Source organism: Lethenteron reissneri, chromosome 37 (assembly GCF_015708825.2).
Source record: "Lethenteron reissneri isolate LAM-NWPU_2019-01 chromosome 37, ASM1570882v1, whole genome shotgun sequence".
Lineage (NCBI taxonomy): Eukaryota > Metazoa > Chordata > Hyperoartia > Petromyzontiformes > Petromyzontidae > Lethenteron > Lethenteron reissneri.
In genome coordinates, this window is record NC_083815.1 from 6,138,579 (window position 1) to 6,158,632 (window position 20,054).

Here is a 20,054-nt window from a genome sequence, read left to right on the forward strand (position 1 = left end):
ACGCTGCACGCGCCCAATGTTTGTTAAACAGCGCTCCCACGTGACGCGCTCAGTAGATCGACGCTGTCCGCGTTCGTGGTGCCGATTCAACTTAAGATTTAGATTCTAGATTTGAAGCTTTTGTGACTGCAAGGATTCATACTGTTGGGTTTTTTCGGTAAAGTCACGTAGGTTAAAAAGTAAGTAATAAAAATAAATAATAAAAATAATAGAAATAATAATAGAAATAAAATAATAAATCACGACGTTTCGGACGCAACACAAGCGTCCGTCATCAGGTGGGACAACCACAGCAAGAGACAAATGCTGAAGTGGGCAAAAGAGCTGCTTGATTTAGATGTCATTGCTAGAGTGACCTGGGGCGCCAAAGTGACTAAACAACAAACAGTGCAATGATGAGGAAGAGCAATCAAAACAAACAAACAAAACACCGTGTTGTACGGTGCAACGAACATTCAAACACAAGACAATATCCTACTTTGGTCCATTCCTTATGCGCGCAAATATGTTTAACTTCTTTCGCAACGTATACGTAGCCAACCGTGCTCATCGGAGGATGATTCTAGTTTTGTCAGCATCATCCTCTGCTGAAGGGAGCCGTCCTGGGAATCTGTAGGTCCTCCTCGGACATTGAAAGTCGCGTGTTGTTCAATTGTATAATAATAAGCCACTCGAGGCAATGCATTCACATGCTTTAGTTTTCAATAATGTTGGTGGCTGCACAATTTAAATGTAAGAGACACGTTGAGCAACAATGAGCTTAATGTTCTACAATGTGCCACGGACGTTAGTTTGTGTAGCAACTGTGACCTTTAAAAAGTTATTTTCACCACAATTTTAAATGCTATGAAATGTATTGACATGAAATGTTATTCCGCATATTAACATTTAATAGCATTCCCTTCAATATATTCCCCATTATGAGTGCAATAATGTGAACTTTCAAGTTTTTTCTATGTTGTACTACAATGCTTAGAGTGACATTTTCAAACAAACAATCCAATACTTGCTTTTTGTAGGTCACGTAATACGGAGGGTGTGTGAAACGCAATTCCTCGGCCAATGTTACATTGGCACAATTCATGCTAAACAGTGAATACGCCCCTTGTATTCATGTGATGTAGGGAGCAGTGTTTTTCGCGTGCCCCAAATCATCGCCCAATATCGAGGCACGCACGAATACGACGTCAACATAGCAGCGCAGCTTTTCACGACTGTGCTCTGCAGCTCTCCGACCTGGATTCGTGTTGTAGCTGCCCGTCCTGGGAGCTTCTTCGGGAGCCCGGTGCGAAACGTCGGACATCGTGCTGAACAACAACGGCTGTACAGTCCGAACAACGCGTGGGAGGCTTTGAAAAAATTGTACATTGTGCATCACGAGCGCATTAATTCCCTCCTAAGCCTTCAGTCTCTTCTCATCCCCTGCGAGTTCGACACTTTACTTGGAAATTCATCCGAAGACAAAGCAAATAGAACAACAATCGCCCCAACGAAATATAAAAGCAGGGATAAGCCAGCATCTTTGTCAAGGTCTTAGCACTTGCCTTATTTCATCATTGATTTTTTCTCCCCCCCCCCCCCCCGCTTACAAGCGTGGCTTCTCCCTGATGAACGCTGCCTTTTTAGTCGTGACGTTCGGCTCCGTGGCTTCACTTGAGCGTCATTTTAATTGTGGGCGCGAGAGCTCAATAGCTCCCACTGACCCCTATCTCCCAAAGCAACCTTCTCATGGCTCGCCTCCAAAAGCCCACCACCACGCGTTCGGCCCGGGATGGCTTTCTGCTTATCTCCCTTCATTCCAATCGTCCCCCCGGCTGAACTCGACGACCTTTCTCAATTTGTTCAATTTCGTGGCAAGATTCCTCCAACCCCCCCTCCCCCCCGCCACCGCCTTCTCCACGATATGCATTCACAATCTCAGAAAATGGGATAATAAAAAAGCGATCTCCTAAGAAGAAGAAGAAGACAATCCCTTATCGTACCCCCCCCCCCCCTCCTCCATTAGAACCCAGAGATAAGGTCCCAGCTATCCTCTCGTTCGTTTTCCATCAGTTCGCACGAAACGAGTATATGAATAGGTATGAGCTGCAACAACACAAAGGCGCCGAATTGAAGCGCACGTCAGGAGGTTCCATTCTCTTAGTTCTTTCGGTAAAGTCACCATGTAGGTAAAAAATGAAATTAAAATTAATAAAAATAAAACAATTAAATCACGACGTTTCGGAGGCAACACAAGTCTCCGTCATCAGGTGGGACCGTCACAGCCAGATTTGCTGCATCAGGAGGTTCATTGCAGCCCAGCGGACAACGACGGCGTGACGGGCGTGGAAATAACGGACGAGGCAACACAGAGAGAGAGAGAGAAAGCAAACACTTTGCGATTTGAGCGGCAGCGTATCGTCGCCGAGGTCCATATGAGCAGAACAGAGCGACAGATGGGGATACGAATACAAATGTGAGCCCGAGATTGAAAAGGCAGCACTAAGGTTATCGTATCCAAAAACATCAACAACTCCGAAGTGCCAGGCGAGCCGGCGCGCAGTTTGTAATCGGAGAAATCGCAATCAGACGCTTCCACCAGCAATTCACGTTCATGTAAAGTTTCCGAGTAGGAAACTACTTTTTTTTCTCTCTCGTGCGATGTGATCACGAATGTGTGGCGTACAATTGGTATGCTAACATAATTATTGGACGCGGTTGGTTACAATGGAAAAATATCAGAGCATCTTTGTGCTGCCCTTTTTAACTGGCCTTATTTCATAAACTGCATGGAACCCCACTTGGATTATTATCCATCCAAGGGCAAAACGCAACGATGTTCATGACACAAAATAATGCCTTGCGGCACGAGGGCACCTTGGGACAGCCGCTGGTTGCAATTCCAGTCGGTTTGATTGGATTGATTAACTTGCTTAAGACACTGATTTTGCCGAGCCCACACTTTCAGATGGCATTATGCATCTGTTTGATTAGCACCATTTTATGAACAGAAATGTAATTCTAATTTAAAAAGAAAATTCACTTGTAGTAGATTGCGATTCAAAGGTGTGATGAGTACACGACTTGAGTTACAACAAGTGCGTGCGGCGCAAGTGTACGCCAACAAGCATTGCAAACTACAACGTCCTGAGGTCACGTGCACACGCACACACACACACGCCATCGTCAAGTGTCTGTGACGTGTCGCTTGTCAGTGTCCCAATGGTGGTTTCACCCCTTGCCTCGTTGCGTACGAGGACGGCAAAATGTCCAGGCGCTAAACGCCAATGTCGAGGCTCACGACATTACAAGGTCGCACTCATTACACACAGCGCGCTCGTGGCAAATGAACCAAAGGCACCTTAGATTTGAAGCTTTCGTGACTGCAAGGATTCATATTCTTAGGTTTTTTTCGGTAAGGTCACGTAGGTAAAAAAATTTAAATTAATAAAAGTAAAATAAAAAATAAAATAAAAATCACGACGTTTCGGAGGCAACACAAGCTTCCGTCGTCAGGTGGAACCGTCACAGCACGATTGCTGTTTCTTACTTTTATTATTTTTATTTTTCTTTTTTACCTACGTGACTTTACCGAAAAAACCTAAGAATACAAAGGCACCTTACCGATCTCGTCGAGGGAGCATAAACCACCCCGGTTATCTTCTTGGTTCTTTCGGTAAAGTCACGTATTTTATTATGTTTAATTTGTATTATTTTATTATTTCCCTTCTACGTGACTTTACCGAAAGAACCAAGAAGATGAATCCCTGCAGTCACGAAAGCTTTAAATCGAAATTCACCCGCTCATCCTCGCAGCAGCAGCAGCGGACTTTGGCTGCTGCCACCGAACAAAAGGCGGTCACCGCATCGCGCGCGCTTTCTGATGCGCATCTGTGGCCGTCTTGAACGCGCTTCCTTCGGATATTAGGAAGCCACTGGAGCTATGCACTTTTACATCTATGTTGGAAACTCATTCCTTTAGAACTGCTGTTTGTGTTCAGTTCGGTGTCTCCCGCACCTCCGATTAGCACGGCTGGCTGGCAAAGAAAGTTAACACACATACACACACATACGAAAGGCGAGGAGGGGGCTTCAGGGGAGAGTCCGTGTAGTTTGGTTGTTCCTCCTCCGTCGAGGAAGCACAGATCACAGTGGTGTACAATGTGGCTCATAGTTTGGATGGCATGGGCACGGTCGTGCTACTGTGGCTTGTCGGTGCTTACAGAGTTAGACTCATTGCCTTAATCTAAGTTGTCTTGTGGTTGTTGTTGTTGTTGTTGTTGTTTGACTTGCATCCCACTGGGATTTGTGCACACAGCGTTGGTGTACGGTGTTTTTTCTGCAATATTTTGCTGTCTTTTCTTGGATTTTCTGTTTGCACTTAGTCACATATTCACTTTAAGATGTTTTTTGTTCATGTTTTTGTTTTTTGTTTGTTGCGGTTGCACCCGATTGAAGAGCCGAATGGCTCACAGGGCTATACCTAATAAATGAACTTGAACTTGAACCTGTGACAGCACGGTGTTCCATTGCAGTGATGGTCGACAAACCCAACTAGAGAGTAGACACTTTAAACAATAAACACACACACACAAACGGTACATGACGATGGCTCTCCCATGTACGTCTGGGTTGTTGGCGTGTCTGACGGTTCGCTCCACACGCCGGGAGCTTTCTTCAAAAAAGGGGGAACGTTTCGCGCGGGAAGCACCACGGCACGTGGAACGAAACGTCGGACGTCGTGCCGATCAACGCGCGAAAACGACCGCGAACGCACGCACATCACAGCCGCGACAAGCTACAAAGTAATGTATGGCAATGCGCGGTCAGCTACCCACGTTACGCGTTACGACAAAACCACACCTCGTGTTTCAGAATGTAAACTTTTTTTTACCTGCCATTTATGAACGTTAATGTGACGTAAAGAGCACACTGGATTTATGTGCACAGAAACACCTGCACTCAATCCTCGAATTTTGTTGTACCACGTCAGGCAACACACATGTGCTATGCATATGACACGTACATATAATATGCTTATCAATCCTGATTTGAAGCTTTCGTGACTGCAGGAATCCATACTCTTGGTTATTTCGGTAAAGTCACGTAGGTAGAAAAATTAAATAAAACATTTTTGTTTTGTTATATTTATTTTAAAAATTTTGTTTTATTTTATTTTTATACCTACGTGACTTTACCGAAAGAACCAAAGAGTAATAATCCTATATTGAACTATACAGTATGTTTGGTAGCTCGGAATTAAATAGATCATGATCCACATGGTGTAATATGAAGATCAGATACTGTGGCGTTTAACTTTTGCTCGGTACTGTATTCCATTCGTTAACCCGTCATGCTACTGCGGATTAACGTGAAGTGACAGAAAATAGATAAACCTCCTCAGGTAAGCTGGGCACAGATTAACTGGTGTCAGTGACCGTCAGAACTGCGTAAAAAAACTGTGACGAAATCACAATAACCCAGGACACGAGCGGAGTATAAATCTTCGCTGGTATCTGTGTGCAGATACCACCTTGTAAGAGGGTACGTGACACTTCGTGTAACATTTCACGGCGTGTTCGACTCGATGACAAGTTTGCTACGCAACGCGACAGCATTTTTAATTTTGACCCGATGAAAACGGATAAGTTCATTAACGAGGTCAAGTAAAAGCTAACAAGCAAAATAAATACACTTCCTCTACTGGTTTGGAATTAATGTTGCAGCCATCAAGCTGTCACGAACACACCTGATGTGGATGAACTACACCAATTAGCTGCCGCGTAGCACCGATTAATTCTCAGTGACGTTACTGCAAATGCAAGCACGTATTGGGTTCGACTGGAGGCAGTCCAAGAAGGCAGGAGGAGGGTGGCATGGAGACTGTGATAGCAATACATCATAGACATCATACGGAGCATCCCCTGGACACAAACGCATGTAATGTCGTCCCATCAAGGCCAATCTATCTGCAATCACAGTAGCAGCGACTCCCCGGTTAAAATTGTCAGCGAGAAATAACGACACACATTTCACAGGTACACGCGCAGCAAACCTGCCCTGCAATTTCTAGCTCACACCACTGCCGAAGGAAGGGCTTCCAATAAAAGTTAGCTCTGGATAGCCCCTCGAGAGGATATTTGGCCTACTCTTCCACGACGGCCAGATAGCTGGAGAAGAGGTGGAAGTGGCTCACAGTTGACCCCACCACAAGGGACTTGTGCCGGTCGACAAACTCTGAAGTGTAATTTTTAAAAAATGTGACGTTAACCCACCAACACCCGACACAGCCAATTAGCATGGTTTGTCACGTAAACAAAACGTGCCAGTCCGTTGCTACTTCAGCACACCGGTGTGACAAACCTTACGGATTGGCTGTGGTCGGGTGGTGGTGGGTAAACGACACATTCATATTCTTGGTTCTTTCGGTAAAGTCACGTAGAAGGGAAATAATAAAATAATAAAAATAAAATATAATTATTAATAAATTTCGATTTAAAGCTTTCATGACTGCAGGGATTAATCTGCTTGGTTATTTCGATAAAGTCACGTAGAAGGGAAATAATAAAATAATACAAATAAAACAGAATTCTTAATATTATGTTTAAATAAAACATAATTATTATTATGTTTAAATAAAACATAATTAGTATTATGTTTAAATGTTATTATTTTATTATTTCCCTTCTACGTGACTTTACCGAAAGAACCAAGAAGATGAATCCCTGCAGTCACGAAAGCTTTAAATCGATATTTAACACATTCATATTTACGCGATCTAACTAACAAAAACCTTTGCTATGGATAACGTTGGTTGAGAAAGCTTACGTGCTCAACTGTCGCGGACCCGTGCACGCTGCTGGGTGGACACAGGCTGGCGGTGCTGACAGTGGCTGGTGGTGGGGAATTTCAAGAAACCTGCCCCTTTGTCTCAACTGCCGCGCCAGGAGATCGCTCTAACCCGGCCACCTTCGGATTGCCAATGAACCGTCAACTTCGCTGTGGACAGCATCCAACATGTTACGCGGTTTTGTTGTTGTTGTTTGCTGGCAATTGCGACAGAAATAAGCACGGCGATATTTGTCGCTGGCACTCCAGTGATATCATTGCTGGGGGGGGTTTACGCATCGGATCCGTCCCAGCTCTCAGGACAGGGCGGGTGGCGGCGAGAGGGAGCGGGGGCATCAGCTGAGCGGCGTTCTCGCCACCACCGATTGGACGACTGTTCGACCACAGCGACTCCCCCCACCGCAAAGGCTGAGACCCCCCCCCCCACCCCTTCCTGCGCTTCGGTGAACATCTGTCACTCGGCGGAGCAAAGTTGTTCGCGAGCAATTGCGGAGCTTGGACAAGGCGTGGAGAGAGGTCGTTCGCTCGCTGCCTGCGTCTCTCTCAAGCCGAGGCGCGCGACAAACACCACGAGCGCAGATCTCGAAGAGGCTCAGCTGGAGATCTCACCGCACCGTTCCTCCTCGAAAGGTACGCGGAGCAGTCGCCGGGGTTTTATTTATTCACTAAAAACGGGCCGACGGTGGCAGCTGTCAGCCGACTTCGTTGAGATGCATGAGCAGTTGGTAAAATATTTATTATTTATTCGTTATTTGTACTGGGATTCAGCCTAGTACGCATTGCTTGGTAAGCATACGCAGCCTGTAAAGTGTCAATGTTTATGCACGAATACAGCACGCACGGAAGTTGCTGTACACGGAACCAAGAATCCAAAACTCTGTAAGTGATCTAATGACTACGGTCTGTGGCAGAGCATCAGCCAGCTAGTGCTAATTATAGGGCGAGTTTGATATCGTTCGTAAAGCATATGCCGAATGTAGTGATCATATTTCTACGTGTAAAGCACACATGGTATGATCGCGTCTGTGTGATGCCATGCGGAGGCATAATAAGGGACGCACGGTGCAGATGCCTCTGATATTGTGACGACAAGTAGCGAGGCATTGGAGTGGTTGAGATGAGATGTGGTGGAAGGCGATCTGAGCTGCCGAGAGATGTCATCTCCCGTTGAATGCAAATCCTTAATCAGAGAAATGTTTGCGTTCAGTGATATATTTATTAAGGTACAGGGCAGAGGTTGTTTATTCTTGGTAAAGGTTGCCATCCCCCCCATGGCAGGTTAAAATTAGTAACCACCGAGTGAGGATAATTTTATGAGATTTGCAGCCGCAGATATTTTTCGATGGAAAATCAATAAAATCCATCGGAATGCGGAATTTCCGGCACATGTTTAAAAAGCTACAAATGAACATTTGGACTGCCTAATGCGCTATTTGAGCATGGCGACATTATACATAAATAAATAAACATAAGTATAATACATTACAAAGGCACATGAAAGGTTGCACTCATCACACACAAATTGCTTGCCATTAAAGAACTACAACACCTTGCGCTGATCTTATCAAGGATCATCAACCACCACGTGAACTCCGGTCGTCCTCGCAGCCGCTCGTGGCTGGCCATCGAACAAAGATGGTCACCTCTTCACGCACTTGCAGATGCGCTTCGGCGGCCGTCTGGAACGCTCTTCGTTCCGATATTAGGAAGCTACTAGAGCTATGCACTTTTACATCCAGATTGACAAACTCGTTTCTTTTAGAACTGCTTTTTGTGTTTAGTCTGTTGTCCTCCCCCCGCACCTCCAATTAGGACGGTTGGCTACGCACGGTGCGAAAGAAGTTCAACGTACATACATGTGAAATAATACCGTGGTGCAAACGGTGAGCACAATGGCCTTGCAATCCAGAAGTCACCGGTTAGATTCGATCTCGCGAAGCGGTCGTTCAAACAACGGGGCCACGTTTCTCAAACTCCCCCCACATCTGTCCACCCAGAAGTATAAATGGGTATACCGCAATGAGTCAATCGGCAAATCGCGTATGGTGGAGTAAATTGTGGGTACTTCTACTTCTTCTATTACATCTGGGGAGGCATGGAAGAGTAGGAAAATAATAGCTAGAGGGCTTCCATATAACTGCCGTCTCGTAGGGACCCTCTTGAAAGAAGTGGCGTGCACAAGCAATTGCATGGCTGCGCCTTCATTTTCTTGTTATTGTATTCGACACGTGGAAATGTAAGCTATGTTGTTATTGCAATGTTTATTTATGCATTGCCAGCCATTTTTATCCGACACATGTTGAATGCATCACATTGCATCGGTGACCAGGCACAGCGTTCGCGTGCGTGTGTGTTACTGGCAGGCTGATCATGTCACGAGAGATGGAATATTGGATTTTCAAACCCACTTGGCCCCGGAATGGGTGCACATGATTTTTTTTTAACAGTTGACATAGCATACACAGCAAATCCTAAAAAAATACGCGTACACGCGATAGAGCATATTCTTCATTTTTTTGTTCAGCCAGACGCTGTATTTCCGACAGCCCTGTTCTTCACCTGAGGACGGCTGCTTGTGTTGTGGACGAAACGTCGTGAGAATTGTATTTTATTATGTTTTATTATTTTATTATTTCCCTTCTACGTGACTTTACCGAAAGAACCAAGAAGACGTATTCTTCATGCTCAGATTTCACAAATCTAATAGCGTTGCAGTGTCGTGTTTCTCCGCTTACATAACCGAGCATTCGTAGCAGTGAATTCGTGGTGTTGAAGTGCCAATGATTTATAAGAAGCTGGGTGATATCAGTGACTTTAATGCGAGTCATGGTAGATGAAACCTAAAATATATCGCATTCTCTGGTTTACAAGATGCTGTGGAAAGTAAGAAGCACCGCAAACTTGCGCCCGGTGTGTCAATAAGGTTTTACCAATCTGGTCACACAGGGGTCACCTACCACGTTGCAGACATTCGAGTGATACTCATAGATCCACCTTACTTGCCGTCTTAAAGCGAGAGCAAGATGGCATCATCATTGTGCTCCAAACAGGTGCGGGAAGGAAAGTGGGGGGGGGGTGTAATTATTTAACGATAGATTGTTAATCACAGCTAATTCGTATGCGATGTCTTTACAAGTCATACTATTGTAAGGTGTATTACTTAACAATAATACGCTTAAATTTCGATTTAAAGCTTTCGTGACTGCAGGGATTCATCTTCTTGGTTCTTTCGGTAAAGTCACGTAGAATGGAAATAATAAAATAAAATAAAACATAATAAAACAATTCTCACGACGTTTCGGCCACAACGGAAGCAGCCAGACGGCTGAATTATTTTAAAATGTTTTACTTTTATTATTTTATTATTTCCATTCTACGTGACTTTACCGAAAGAACCAAGAATAATACGCTTCCAGGCCGCGATAATAATCCGCTGCTCCTTGACCGCGGTTGTCCGGATTGACCACCCGAAAGTGAAATTGTGGTTGTTGCCTCCGCATCCGCTTGCAGAGAAACGCCTTTAAGAGTATTTGGTTACGACAAATGTCCACGCAATAAGCCACTTCGTTGAGCTATCATGTGTGGTCAGGTGGCTTATTAAAAAATACCAATATAGATCAGTGGTCCTTAACCTGGTAAAATACAATTTAAAAAATGTGAAGTCGTTTAGTAGCAGTACATCAGCCATACGGAAGAAGAAGACCTGCCACGTTCCTAAGATGCACCCCCCCCCCCAACGTTTTGCTCTCAAATACACGGCAAAATGTGACCATTCGAATCGGGAGAATTTGGCGATTGATACGATCGGAGTAGACGGAGTTTCGTTTGGTTTCAGAGAAGAAACGATTGGTGGTTGTACTGTGGAATTAGAAGATAGTACACGGCACTTGCATCTGTTTGTTTCATGAGTTATCAGCTTATATGGAAGGTGCAATGGCAGCCAAAGAGTTTATACAATAATGTATAAATTTATATACAGACACATAGCTGCCAACCCATACGATTTACCCGTATTCTTGTACAGGGAAATTAAGTTTTCAGGTCCATACGGCGCACAGCCGTTTCAATACGTGCAACAACATTGCATAGTCTACACTATGAGACATCTCCTTTACCAGTGGCAAAATATAGTAATAGGTTTTTACCCTTTCAACTGGTACAAAAACTGACACCTTTATACAAGGCATCATGTTTGCAATAACCACAACACAAGCAGTCAAAATGCAAACAAAAAGAAACAACTCTGATAATGATAATGATATGCACGGTCCTTGAAGTTGATTGGGCCACACCCGAGACAGCTTTTCTTAGAGCCTAGTCTCCATTGGTGTTGGACCAGATGACGCCAAAAGGCGTACGACTCAAAAACAGCGCACTATCAGAGTATTGAGATTTCGGGGTAAGCATTTACACTGAGACCTCCTTTACCAGTGGCAAAATATAGTAATAGGTTTTGACCCTTTCAACTGGTACAAAGACTGACACCTTTATACTTTACTATTGTTTAGTCTGTTTGTGTTTCTCCCTTGTGATGGGACTTTGTAGGATGAACGTTGAGATTTATAAGGGCACGAGGTGACCAATAAGGTCTGAAATGGTCTGCAATAAGGTACGCACTGATACAGGGTTGACAGGTATGCAGACACACCTTATAAAACATTCGCGTTTAGCAAAGCGAATGTCGGTGCGATAATTCCAATTGAAGTACGTGGAATTTTATTCCGACATGAAATGAAATGTCTGAGTTTGTAGGGCTCTGCGTAAAACTCTTGTGACTCAGTTTTGTGTGTGTGCACACGTCGCTTTAGATAAAGTTTCAACTTTCCTCCGGCAACGTTGGTCAATATTCAGACTTTACATAAATCCCTGGGCTGTGATGAATATGATAATGTAAGTTGCTTTTGATCAAACATCACACTGAATGGCAACAAAGACAGGCAAACCTGTGAACTCCAAGCGTGTCCCAAAGGGAATCTTGACGTGATACTTTCTTGCAGCGAAGCTTTGCGAAATGCTTAATCACTGCGACTGCTGCTGCTGCCTGGTCCATGTCGGTGTTGTTCTCTGGCATACCTTTTTGAGAAATATAACCGTGAAGCATTCATGGACAACGAAAAACCAACGAAACGTCTCCATGGAAAAGGACACATGGCCCATGCCTATCTCCACTTTCAATGGACATAATTGATTTCGGTGACATTGGCTGAGCTCACGTCAGTGACATCCGCACGTGTTCGCCACTCCAAAACCCAGGGACAGGGTGTCTGGAAAGATCAGACGCGCGTGAGCGCCACGCTTCAACCGTCGCTGGTCGAGGTAGAGGTGCAGCCCTGCAAGTGCTCGCTCGCTCCACCACTGGCCTCCGCTATAGGCAGAGCTCCCGAGAGCTCGTCCAGTGAACGTATTTGGTGTACTCTTGCACGCTGGCCCGAAATTTTGGAAGAGGTCGGAGTGCCCACATTTTTCCCTAACCACACGCGACCTGCCAATCAACTGCTGCGGTGTTCCCATCTATAACGCGGGGTGGTTGGTCTGGTACGCTGCGGTAAAATTATTGTCAGATCTCGAAAGCTAAGCAGGTTTTGAGCCTGGGTAGTGCTGGGGTGGGTGCCCCTCCCCTCCAGCAACACCGGAATGTCAAAGTCTGAACAGGACTGTGCACGTGATGGGCAGTTAGGCGGCAGTGGAGCAACATCCATTGTTGTAATGTACTCCCGTGCTCCTGTGTCTATGCTTCCCACCTTCAACTCGCAATATCCAGCTTGGTGAAGTATGGTAAGAAAAAATGAGAATCCCATGACCCCGCAAGGCATGAGAAGACCTTCATCCAGTGATGGATCCACAAAGGTTTGGTACATGTACATTGGGTGCCTTAAGTATACTGTTTGTATATATGTGTTTACTGTATTGGCCAGACACTATTTAAAAATAGGTGGGAGCCCACTTACCAGCAATTCTAGTTTCAAGGGAAGGCTAAAAGAAGTAGAAATTTAAAAAAATGTCAGGCCCACAAAAACATTTCAAATTACATCGCCGCGCGAAACTGACAAACTCTGCAAATTATTTCGAACACTTTCAATTGTAAGCAGACAAATAAACCGCAGTGTTAACCACACGGGTGATTGGTACGTGGTTCAGGAGGATATCCCCCACATATTGGTACAGTTCGTTCTCCTAAAACGCCGCGTGTCTTCATAACGCGAATTGGATATAACGCGATTGAGCCAACGGAACTCCTTGTCGAGCGAGTAGGGATACGCGGCCGTACGGCTGCCTCGGTGCAGCATCACACGAGGCGGGATACTTCTGGATGCTTCCAGATGCTATCCACGCACATCGATCTTTGTTCAGCCTGCGTACGCATCTCACGTATCGTCGCGAACTGCGCTTTACCAGATATTATATGTCGTTAATTATAACGCGATATTTCCATAACGCTGTGATCTTCACGAACGCAACTACCGCGTTATAGAAGAACAGACTGTGCTTCCACGTTCCTTCAAGCGGAGGCAGGCATATGTTCAGTTCCGTAATTATTCCACAGCCACTGAAGCAGAGTTGGACAATTTGAGCTGGATTCATGTTTATACTCCATCTCTCGCCTAAAGCCCACCCAGACACGGCGTCAATGTGGAGAACATCGGTCGGTCACAGTGCAGCACAGCACGCGAATGTCAGAGGCGTGGCGAAGAATTAAGAGCTAACAAACCGACACAAATGGCCCCTCCGCAAAAACCAATTCCTCCACGGGACAAAAGGCTCATTGTGAGGTCATTATTTTCTCTGAGCAGCTGCTACTGTAAAGTCATTTCGGCGAGCGCCTGCTCCACGCGGTAAAGGTGCAGCCCTGCAATTGCTCGCGCGCGCCGCTGCAGGCGGGAGAACCTCCACTCAACGTTGTTTGGCCTATTCTTCGACGGCTGGCCAGACGTCCTGGTAGAGGTGGCAGTCCCCACACTTTACGCCGATGGACTGTCTGTGGTGCACACATTTATGCTGCTGTGTGGACAGAGGCGGGGGGGTGATTAAAGAAAGCTGCAGAATTTGTTTTCAACATCCGCGCAGGGAGATCGAATTGAACTGGAAAAATCTGGATTGCAAGTTCAGGGGGCTAACCATTAACCCCGCGGGGCATAATTCCAATTCCGTGTGGGATTGTCTGATCGTCAAACATTTAATGTAAAATCACAGGGTCACAAGCTGTAGTCGGCCGGTCTCTGCTGGTCTGCAAGACCATGGGAAGCGGCCTGTGGAATTATTGCGGAAACTATTTTTGGGGAAAATACCCCCCCGTATTTTGTACTTACATGGTGGTCCATGAATATTGACAGTGATCTGCAGGTCCAGCAAAGTTGGGAACCGTTGAAATACAAAATTTCGCCATACGTCAATCAGTGGTGATGTTTACATTGGCCCAATTAATCATCGCAGGGGGTTATCTTAAATAAAGTTATTTTCAAATAAGTTCAATGGTGCCATGTGGTGGACTTCTTTCCACAATCCTGTACATTAACACGCCTTCAGAAGAGCCGTTTGATACAAAGCTACACGCTGTACAGTGAGTGCCCAATGAGTATACGGCAGTTGACACGGTTGCTAAGTCACTCTCACCAAATGATCCCGAGTGCACCCAATTTTGTCAGGTCTCAGAACGCTAAGCCCCTTGAACGCGAGACTGCCAGGGAATACCAGGCGTTACACGCTTGGGCTGCGAGGTGGCCAGGATGTTTCGGTAAAGCGGTGGATTCTTGAATCTCACCACGCGTAGGGGTCTGAGTGTTATCCCATCGTGTGTGTGTGTGGATTTGATGCGGGGGTCCTCCAGTTTCCTCGCGAATGTTCATCAATGGAATTGGGCCAAACGTCCAAATGTAGAAGTTTCCTGGAGAAAAAAAAGTCTAAATTACTCAGTGAGACTTTCCTCGATAAATATATAGCATTATTGCCGTTTTATTGAAATGTCATAAACAGGTAAACTGTGTCCTGCATATAATAGGGTTTGGTGGGGAGACCATAATAGAGGTTGTTTGGGGTTAGTGACGAATTGGCACGTTCTGTTTACGTGACAACCCTTACTAGTTGGCTGTGTCGGGTGGTGGCGGGTTTTAGCGACACATTTATATATTTACGCGATCTAACCCCAAAAAAAACACTCTACTATGGATGACATTGGTCGCAAAAGCCTACGTGTTAAATTGGCGGGGAGTGTTAAACATTTTCTAAACATTTGGAAACAACCTCCCCACAACTCCTTTTTTCTCCACCCCTCGCGTGTTTATTGTAAGAAAATAACTCGCGTGGCCTATAACGCCTGGCGGCGTATCGTCGGAATATACGCCATGAGTAGGAAATGTGAATAAAGAAATATTTTTTTTGGGATAATTGAAAACCGTACTCCTGCCAATACTCCCTAAAGTGAACAGCGTGGAACGCGATGCTGTCTTGTCGTTAGTTCAGTCTCCACTGAACAGAGACGCCGCACACCAAACCGTTCCAGTCTCGTCGTGCGCCGTACAGGAACTGTTATTATTTATTCAAAAACTTCAGGATTAATTTTCAGGAGGGTCCTGTCAAGTGTTCAGTAGGAGGGGGGGGGGGGCAGTGATCGCTATGAATGATCCCAATTGAGCAATTTGTGGGTAGCTGTTCAAATTCAGCTAATTTGGAGCGTTACGCAGGAACAAAGTGGCTTACTCTAGCGAATGACACCGCAGGATCTTTAACGTCCACTGCGGAGCAAACGGCGCGTAGTCTTTTTACGGTTAATACCACAATGCCGCAGTAATAACCAGCACCCCGGCAAGCGGAGATCGCTCCACCGCTTGGCCATGTTGGCGTCCCACTGCAATGTTGGATTGTGCGTGCCAGAATTGGCTTGGCATCTTGAGTGGTAACAGTGGCATTTTATTGCCTGTTTTATATAAATATTTATTTTATTGTAAAAAAAAGAATCAACTTCCCAAGCTGTAAGTGGGAACAATACATTCTGGATGTAAGTAACGGGCTTTTGTTCACGAAACAGATGCTATGGTACTGGGGCACCCGGCCGCTGAATTCGGCCGGTATTTCTAGGACAGTGTATTAATACACTTGGCTGGACAATGGACAGCTAACCTCAACCCTTCAATATTATATCACGTGGAGTTTCCATGTTAGTGTCAGAATTGTTTTATGAACGTGCCGAAGGCAAAGAGCAGATGGGCACCGGGAACAAGCCTCGACGTACGTGCACCGAGCGGCAAACGGATTTTAAACACTTTGTATTTTAAACACTTTGTATTTTAAACACTTTGTATTTAAACACTTTCTATTTTAAACACTTTGTATTTTAAGCACTTTGTATTTTAAACACTTTGTATTTTAAACACTTTGTATTTAAACACTGCGTGCATTTTAAACACTGCGTGCATTTTGGTGGTAATTTAGTCGGCGCCTTTTTGTCATTTATTTCAAGTCTGAGAGGGTAGTTGCTGATGATAAGCTGTGGAATTTTTCGACGAGCGTCATTGCAGGATCGTCCTCTTACTAAACGCCAGTGTGAGGGGTGCGTCATTTGGCTTTCCCCACTATTATCAACGCAGCAAGCGGTGAACTCGGTACAGCTTTGTGTATATACACAGATAGCCAATTCCCATGTCTTGGTCTTCCTCAGTCACTGCCGTCTCGAATAACACAACCAATATATATCTGCGTCAAACACGTCTCAAATTCAAGCTCCCGTGGATAATTTCGAGTCATCACAGTCGGTCGCACGCAGTTGGTAGGCAGCTGTCGTAGTCATCGTCACGCTCATCATCATCGTCGTTGTTGCCGTCGTTGACGAAAGTAAGTCGATAGACAAACAATTGAACGATTATTATGTCCACCATACGGCGCTGTACTCGTATGTGTGCTTTTTAATAAACATTGTCACGCTGGAGCATTAGAGGTCATCATTTTCGGCGTAATTACCCGGCGATAGTCCAGTAATGTCACGTAAAGACGGAACGCGGTGCAAAATCTGTTCGTAATTGCACCACTATTACAATGTAATTAACAACCAGTGACAATTTACCTCCTTCCACGAGCTAATGTCTCTTGCTGCATAATTTACCCACGTGGGTTGTGTGTGTGTGTGTGTAATTATACAGCACTATGAATAGTCGCACACGTTTGCACTGTTAATGCGATTCGCGTTACGAAAACATTATTCATCAACTGCACAGCAACGCATTGATAAGACGTCACACTGGGGTGAGGGTCACATATGGAAAAATAATTGTAATTACCTTGCAATTAACTACAATAATAAACAATTATTTTAATGTGTTAGGGATTGTACCAGAGCGATGCTGTGTTTGTCATCTTCATTCACAGTAACTCTTCAACTACTTCCTCGTAAACAATACCTTAATATTTAGCTCTGCGGGGAATATTGGCATCGTTTTTATGCTAAATTAATGCATCCGTAAAATGAATAACATTACCCGCACTCGAACTGGCTGTGCTAAAAAAAACGTTTAAGCAACAGCGTGATTGAGGTCAGCAGTTAAGCAATCAAAATGTTGTTGCGAATAATGATTTGAGACATCTGCGTTTAATGAAGTGCATCTGCTTATGAATGTTCCTTTGCATGCCAAATTAACACTTTCACACCGGCAGAACACATTCTTTAATGCATTTGTTCAAAAAAATTGAAAGTCAATTTGTATATTTAGTTGATAACGTGAGTTTTTACACATGATACATTTAAATGTGGAATCCATCTACTGTATATATATGGTAGCCACCTTTTATGATTTCCCAAACATCATCCTCTTGTTGAGATCATCTCTTGGGAAGTCCCTAAGTCTTCCTGGGACATTAAAGTCCCACTATGTTGTCAGTTACATAATAATGCATCAGGTCAAATCTCTCTCCTGCTATTGTGAGATATTTCTCTTTCCGCGATATGACAATGCTAATTTTACCACAACCCTATACACAGACCAGCCCTTGCCTGAAACACAAACGCGATTTCATTCCACAATGAGCATTGACTTGCCGCTCGTCTCCCGTCCGGAGCCCTAAACTAGTGGCGGAAAAACAAAATGTAGTTCTCCCTGCTTCTGATACTGCGAGATATTTCTTGTTCCACTGATATGTGCCAGCTTTTGTACCTCTGAGATATTAACCCTCTAAGATACATATGAAACATTTCCCACGGTCAGGTTGTTGGAATTTTTGCACACAGCGTTGGTGTACAGTGTTTTTTCTGCAATATTTTGCTGTCTTTTCTTGGATTTTCTGTTTGCACTTAGTCACATATTCACTTTAAGATGTTTTTTGTTAATGTTTTAGTTTTTTTGTTTGTTGCGGTTGCACCCGATTCAAGAGCCGAATGGCTCACAGGGCTATACCTAATAAATGAACTTGAACGACCCAGGGGTCATTAGAATCGAGCCGGCTCGATTGAGATCCTGGGTTTTGAACTTTGGCAGCCTACTCATGAATAAGTTGGGTTCTCGAGTGCAGTGAGGTGATGGGCTCAGCCTGGCCACCAATGACTTCACGAAAAATTAACCCATTGCTAGTATTTTAATTACAATTGAATTTGGGTTTTTAGTCAATCCGGCGATTTCAAATTCTAAAATTGACTGCCCTGTGATGCACATTTCTCTGTAGCAGGGAATGTGAAAAGATTTGCATGCAACGTGTGTAAATAAAAAAACGGTAATTCGAAAGGATCTCTGATGTGGTTCTCTGATAGCTCCTTCCACGGGCCGTTTTATAACCCATGTGGTGAGTCACTGCTATGTGCGAGTTCCAAACTTGGCACTCCGTCTCGTGGCATAATACCCACAGCACGACTAGAATACAATTGGGGGAACAGAAGCACATTGCATTCAACACAGTATGTCTGGAGGTGAAAGCTCATGCCTCATTACGATGTGACCATGCCTTAGAGGACCTGCTCTTAACACAACATCTCCAGGCGTTTGTCCTCATGTTGAGTACATCCGGATTCTGTTTAGTGGCCAGGGTGGGTTGGTATACATTTTCAATTCAGCACGCAAGACAATGTATTTAGCCAGAAGCACTCATCGTGATAAACATGTCACCGGCGTGCGATATTAAAACTCTATCAGTCCGTACAATGTTTATTACCCGTTTGGACAAATAATTAAGATACAACTCTCAAAATGCGAAGACATGAAACTATAACTAAATTATTTAGGAATGAAATTTAATTCTTAATGGCCCAATGTCATGTACCGTACATGCACCTTGAATGTGATCATTGAGATCCTGTCTCATTGTAAAATATAATGACATTTTTTATATTAAATAGTGTACTCTCGTGTTTTATCAAGTGTGAATGTAATATTGATTCAATGACTGAAAATAAATATTATGCTCATGATACGTGCATCGAATCATGTACGTAGACATCAAACACTGTATATTTTTCAAGTTCTAAATTATTTTAAGTGTATTTGATTAAGCAGGTGAAAACTCATACATGTTGAATGTTATGTTTTCACACAACCAATGCCGCCACTTTAGGTGCTTCATTCACCACAAATGTTAAATGTTAACACATTATTTGCACGTGTATAATAAACTCGCATCATGAATTGGCTGAACACAAAAACCCAATGCAGGACCCTCCTAAGAATAGTCATACGACTCAGTTTGGCTCTCCTGGATAAATAACTAAATTATAATTATTATATTATAGTTAGTCGATCGGTAGGTAGCGTGTGGTGGGGTAAAGTGTGGGTACTCCAACTTCTTCCGGGACAAATGTGATTTTTAATTCATGAAAGAGAAAAAAAACAGTAGGGTTGTTAATGCCCGGTGCGTAAAGGTCCCATCCCAACGATTCGTGTTACATTAACAAATTGCCTTCGAATGTTTAAACCTTTTGTAGATTGGCAGGTGACGGCCCGTCGAGACCTGTCTGTCTGAAGACATTTGCATTGGCTTACCGATGACACACCAAGAGGCTCTCTCTGCTGGTTTTCCCAATCCCAAATCACTGTGATGTTGCAACTCACATAAAAGTCCCGACTATTGCTCGCAAATGCAGCTGAATGACATAAAACCACCAGAATGTATATGATGTGGCACTGTCATTATGGTGATTATGAGGACAGAAGAAAAAAATATAACAGTTGAAAGCTTTTGCTCATAATGAGCACCATCTACCTCCAGCCACAGATAATGGTCTCAGGGCACTTTCATGCCATAATGTATTCACTTTA

General features: G+C 44.2%; 1 protein-coding gene across 1 annotated transcript in view; it reads left to right on the top strand.

Moving 5' to 3' along the window:
• Positions 1 to 7,314: 7,314 nt before the first annotated feature.
• Positions 7,315 to 20,054, top strand: part of LOC133351491 (oxysterol-binding protein-related protein 8-like) — a 116,793-nt gene continuing 104,053 nt past the window's right edge. Inside the window, exon 1 of the mRNA XM_061566747.1 lies at positions 7,315 to 7,458. The gene's annotated coding sequence lies outside the window, so the exon portion shown is untranslated. The remainder of the gene's footprint in view (positions 7,459 to 20,054) is intronic.